At 49.8% G+C, this 6,445-nt stretch overlaps 1 pseudogene; it reads left to right on the plus strand.

Moving 5' to 3' along the window:
- The first annotated feature begins 4,895 nt into the window (after positions 1–4,895).
- LOC107597417 (uncharacterized) overlaps positions 4,896–6,445 on the plus strand; it is a 3,688-nt pseudogene continuing 2,138 nt past the window's right edge.

Below are 6,445 nucleotides of genomic sequence, written 5' to 3' on the forward strand. Positions count from 1 at the left end.
TTGCATCGGTACATTTGACAACACTAATGAGGTATTATATACCTTATTTGTAGCAAAGAGCTACCTGATACTGTTAGGGCTAGCTTGAATCGCAGTGAACCAGGTGTGTCATTCAGAACACCACAGAGGGAAGTATCAGTTTGAACAAGTTTATTTTCACAGATGCGATATGATCAACTCAGAGGGGGAGTCAGCCTTTACATGCACATCAGTCTGTGTCTACTAACAAGATGTGGACCAAGAAGCTTGAGGACTGCAGTGGACACAAAGTGGTTTAGGTGATAGAGACGAGGATGGACTCTGGGACCACTGCAAATGAGCATACACGGGTTGCTGAGAATGATGGGAGGCGTGAGCCAGTTAGAGGGGAAGCTTAAGCACAGTCTTTAAAGAATCTTGTCTTCTTGAGAAGGCTGGGTGCTTATCAGTTGAAGCATGAAATGTATGATTGTGGTAGAGGGTGTGGTTTCTCTGAAAGAAACAAAAGCAATATTAAAATGAAATCACCATTACAAGTATTATTATTCATATACAACTATTGGCTGCTCCCCTCTTACAGTAACATAATGATGTATAAACCCTTTGTACAGTGCATCCACGATCATTATTTATCCACATGACTTATAGCATTATAAACATTATAACTCCGAACATTGTGAATAAACACATATGTTACAAGAATAGCATGTAGATAATAGCAATACCATGCAACATCAGAGAGCTAATAACTGTGTCATCATTGATAAAGCAAGCATCAATCAGTTAATGAGTATTCCTACTCACTCGTATAGGACGCACACAGCACAAGATACATTCAAACTGAGGCTGATATGAACAATGATGCATGTCTCCAGCACTCGTTTATGCAGAAAACCCAATCACTAGCAGCGGCGGAGGCAGTCTGCCGATCTCCAAGTAATGAACAGTGTCTCTTCTGGCTATCCGCGTTACATAATAAAAGTCCCCATTCTGGCTAGCGCAACAGCGCTCTGACACTCTCTCTATCGCCTTTTGCACAGCCGCCCCCCAAATTGCGTGCAATTTGTTCCTGTAAAAGGCGTATTCTTAATTTAGAGTCGTTGACCGGCATTCCTCATCCTCCTCAGCATCCGGTATGAATGGAAGAGTAATAAGCCGAGCAATGGGCCGGGTGTAGACATTGTCCTTAACCTGTACATCTACGGATCGTACATACCCATCCACACTTGGATGTACTTTAACCACTCTGCCAACTGGCCAGAGGGCCAGCGGAAACTGGGGGTCCATCAACAGGACTATTGAACCTACTGTCAGATCAGCTGGGGTACCATGCCACTTCTGTCGACATTGAAGGGTTGGCAGGTAGCAGCTGATGAATTTCACCCAGAAGCGATCTGCTAGGACTTGGCAGTATCGCCATCTTCGCCGGCTCAGTCCCTCACTCTTAGAGTACACCACTGGAGGTAGTGCACCATCCAGCTGCCCCATCAAGAGGACATTTGGAGTCACGGCATCCAAGTCAGCAACACTGGAGGAGGTGTAACCCAGCGGTTTTGAGTTCAATATAGCCTCTACCTCTAGTAGCGCTGTAAGCAATACTTCTTCAGAGACAGGTTGGACTCCAATGACAGTATACAGGGCAGTCTTAACAGACTTGATCTCTCTCTCCCATGTACCCCCGAAGTGGGGAGCTGCAGGGGGATTGAAGCGGAAATCAATCTTCTGCTTGGCGAGGAGTTGTTTGAGGTCAGAAGACATGCTGTTGAACCATTCACTAAGCTCTTTCTCGCCTCCTTTAAAGTTTGTGCCCTGGTCTGAATAGAGCTCTGCTGGACTCCCACGGCGCGTGATGAACCGTCTGAGGCTCATTAAGAAGGAGTCAGAATCCATAGCGTGCAGGAGGTCCAGGTGCACTGCCCGAGTGGTAAGGCATTTATAAATTATGCCCCACCATTTTTCTGAACGTCATCCTAGCTTCACTTGGAGAGGTCCGAAGCAATCGACACCAGTGGAGTAGAACGCCGGCTTGTTTAGACGCAGATGTGCCACGGGTAGATCAGCCATCTTTGGGACCGATGGCTGAGATTTCCATCGCCGGCACTCCTGACATTAGGCGCGTTTCCATTACAGATTTGCGCAAAACTTTGAAAGGTATGGTCACCCTCCATAGGCCTCCTGTCTGTCAGCTCTTGATATCACTCCACATGAAGCCACCTTCTTATACTCTGTGATATCCTGTTCTGGGATCTCTCCAGGTGAGATTGGCCATTCAGCAGGTCCCTTGCGGAGAAAAGATGGCCCTTGGCTCCAGTGAATAGGTATGGCTAATTCTGCCAAGGTCTTCCCACGGGTAACATCATCGGCCGGGCTCTGAGCAGAGTCAACATAGCACCAGGTACTCTCCACCGTAAGCTCCTGGATCTCCGCCACACCAGTGCCCACGAAGACCTTGAAGTGGCATGACTCCGACTGCAACCAGGTTAACCCTGTCGTTGAGTCACTCCAAAGGATTGTCTTATCTGTCCTCACCGTCAGCTCTCCTTTGATCGTCTTTGCCAATTGGGCAGCAGTCAATGCACCACAAAGCTCGAGGCGAGGAATGGAATGTGGCCACCGGGGTGCTACCCTGGACCTAGCTGCAAGGAATGCCAGATGGACTCGTCCCTGAACATCTTCTGTCCTGAGGTAGGAGACTGAGCCATAAACCCTTTCGGAGGCGTCACTGAATACGTGAATCTGCCTGGAAACAACAGTCTGTTCCGTAAGGGCTGAAGCTTAGGTTCGGGGTACAGAGATGCTTGGTAGCAGGTGTAACTCAGATTCCCATTCCCTCCATGCCTTCTGCAGGTCTTGAGGGATACATGGGTCATCCCAGTCACGAGGCTTGTACCACATGCTCTGGATGATGAGCTTGGCCCGAGTCATGTAAGGTGAAATAAATCCCAGGGGATCATATTGTCGGGCCAGTACTCTTGTAACCTAATGTGTCTAATCCCCAGTTCCAGCTGAGTCTGAGGGTTGGTTCCGACAGGCCAGGTTCATTATGGGAAAGCCATCGCTCCATGCTGTCAGATCTCGCCTCTGCAGGTAGATGTTGGAGCACATCAGGTATGTTGCAGGCCCACTGTCTGAGCTCAAATCCTCCGGAAGCTAGTACCTCCCTGAGCTGGTCCACCAGTTCTTTGGCCTCATTCACGGTGAGCACACTCTGGAGGCAGTTATCTACATAAAAACAGCGCTCCACCGAATGCTGGATTCCTTCATCTGGCCCGCCATGATCTCTCGCATGCCTCTGGAGGGCGAAGGTGGCACAGCACGGTGAGCACGCATTGCCAAATGGTTGAACCTGCCACTGGAAGACTTCAGGGGGGTTATCGCACTTCATGTCCCGCCAGATGAACCTGAGGAGCGGCTGGTCTTCTGGTAAGAGCTGAACCTGGTGGAACATGCCTCTGATGTCTCCACTAACCGCCACCGCATGTTCCCTGAAGCGTAATAAAACTCCCAAAAGAGAGGCTCCCAGTGTTGGTCCAGGAAGGAGGGTGTCATTGAGGCTTCGGCCTTGGAATTGAAAAGAGCAGTTGAAGACTAAATGACTCTTCCCGTTATGACTTACCAAGTGATGCGGTATGTACCATGACTCATTGGTGGCTAAGGCTTCGCCTGGGTCAATCCTCCTGATCGCGCCTGCTTCCAACAACTTCCGAATCGCTGCACAGTACTTTTCAGCTTGTAGAGGATCCCGGGCCAAGCGTCTCTCTAGACTCCTGAGGCTGGGTAGGACGGCTTCCTTGGGAGCTCTGAGTGGGGGAACGCCTTGCTTCCTTAGAAGGGGTGTGGCATATCTAAGGATACCTGCGACCTGTACTCTCCTCATCCTGGCCTCCAAGTGCTCCAGCGCTTCCTTATCCTGCTTTGATCTCACTGCCAGTTTGCTACTCTGGTATGGCAGGATGTCCATATTCCAGAGCTTCTCCACGTTCTGCATCAGCTCTGTCATCTGGGATGAGACACCAGTGAGGAGACACTGCTGGATACTCGGGGCCCACTGGGGTAAGGTGTGCAGGTCCTTGGAGCATCCATAAAGGGGTGTGGCATATCTAAGGATACCTGCGACCTGTACTCTCCTCATCCTGGCCTCCAAGTGCTCCAGCGCTTCCTTATCCTGCTTTGATCTCACTGCCAGTTTGCTACTCTGGTATGGCAGGATGTCCATATTCCAGAGCTTCTCCACGTTCTGCATCAGCTCTGTCATCTGGGATGAGACACCAGTGAGGAGACACTGCTGGATACTCGGGGCCCACTGGGGTAAGGTGTGCAGGTCCTTGGAGCATCCATACCAGCCTCGTGCGAATGGCCACCGGACCTCCAGGAGGGCCCAGTCTCACCGGCTCGACAGGGGTAAGTAGATGGGGGTAGTCTGCACTAATCAGCACGAGCGGCTTGATGTGTTCAAATGGCTCAAGGGGGAGGTCTGCCAGGTGCTTGTACCTCCTCTTCAGACTGGTGATGGGGTAGGAGTGGTCTGCTAGACCCAAGCGTTGTGAAGTGACGGCCTCCACTATCTGGAATGTTCTCTTGGGATTAGTTGGGGATGAGATTTTTAATGAAACAGCGGCTCCCCTCAGGGTTTGAACTTCCTGTCGAATTGTGTGGAGAGCGAGATCTTCAGGCTTCTTATGCAGGCCCAACTTGTCAACTGCCTCAGGGAGGAGCATTGTCCGCTCCGATCCATCGTATCGCATAAGTGTCTAGTGTCCTGTCTCTGTTGCGCAGGAGAACTCTGCCGACTTTCAACCGAACCTGGGCATGGGACGATGGTCTGTCTACGTAAAGAACTTCCGTACTGGTGCTTACAAGACCGCTTTCGGTTGCTCAGCCTTGGGGCGTGCGTTGACATCATGCAGTACCCTTAGATGCTTTCCTTGGCACACATCACAGAGCCTCTTGAGGTCACATTGCGCTGCTTGATGTGCTCTCCCGCATCTCCAGCATCTCTTGTTGACATTGATCCACTCTATGACCTCCTCTCGGGTGAGTCTCTAAATAGCCGGACACTTATTGAGGAAGTGCTCTTTACCCTCGCAATACGGACAGTAGGGTTTCACTTTACCTTTCCATCTCAGCGCGGATGAACTCTGACCTTCTTGTCTAGTTGCTTGGTTAGACGTATGGCTCTCAGCCCCATCTAGGACCGTAGCTACGGGCTTGCTGCGTCGCTTCTCGGCTCGGTAGCCAGACAGCCCTGGAGTGCGGATGTCAGATGGGTTGTCATATCCTTGACACCACGACTCGTATCAAAGCCATTCTGCCAGGTCGAGCAGCGTATGAGTGTGTCCAGGACGGTGGAACATAATACGCCTGAAGTTCGCTCTCATCTTAGTTGAAAGCTTGGTAAGGAGACGGGCCACATGTGAGCTGCATCTCAGCTCGACTTCTCCGTCTGGGCCTAATGTCTGCAGCATACCTACAAGTGACTGTATGTGCAGAGAGAATTTCTTGAAGGCTGCTATATCTCCTCTCTTAATCTCAGGCGAATCCATCACTGCAGCAATCCGCTTCAAGGCTACGTGGTGCTGCTGAGTTAAGCATCCCGCATTAGTGTGATACATACTGGGTTGCGGACATGAGATGGGTGAACAGGGTCCTGGTCTCGGGGGTTGAAGACAAGACATCATACTGTCCAGGACCTCGTCTAGGCTTCCTCCGACTCTGGAGGGTAGTCGGAGGAAGGCCATGGTGGAGGGGGCAGCTGTCCGTCACCCCCCTCTTCCTCTGGCACTAACGAGTCATCTGGTAATGGAAGGGGGGGCATTGGCCATCGCTCAAAGGATTGATTTGCGCTGCGCTGCTCCTTGCTCTCTGGCTGAGGCCGATAGTTCAAGCGGTTCCCTTCTAGTGTCATAAGGTGAGGCGGAACTGTATGGCGGAACTGAGCAAAATAAACTTATCACTGCATCTAAACCAACAACATGCCTGTTAGATCCTGTACCCACTAAATTACTGAAAGAGTTGTTACCTGTACCAGAAGAACCGCTTCTCAATATTAACTCATCGTTGTCTTTAGGTCATGTCCCAAAACCATTCAAGCTGGCTTTTATTAAGCCTCTTTTTAAGAAACCACAACTAGATCCTAGTGAACTGGCAAATTACAGACCCATCTCAAATCTTCCTTTTATGTCTAAAATTTTAGAAAAAGTTGTGTCTGCTCAATTGCGCTCCTTCCTGCAAAAAAATGATCTCTATGAAGAATTTCAGTCAGGTTTCAGGCCCCACCATAGCACAGAAACTGCACTTGTTAAAATTACAAATGACTTGCTTCTTGCGTCAGACCAAGGCTGCATCTCATTGCAAGTTTTACTTGATCTTAGTGCTGCGTTCGACACTATAGATCATGACATACTCATAGATCGATTACAAAACTATACAGGTATTCAAGGGCAGGCTTTAAGATGGTTTAGATCCT

Source organism: Sinocyclocheilus grahami, unplaced genomic scaffold (genome assembly GCF_001515645.1).
Source record: "Sinocyclocheilus grahami isolate Dianchi unplaced genomic scaffold, SAMN03320097.WGS_v1.1 scaffold231.1, whole genome shotgun sequence".
Lineage (NCBI taxonomy): Eukaryota > Metazoa > Chordata > Actinopteri > Cypriniformes > Cyprinidae > Sinocyclocheilus > Sinocyclocheilus grahami.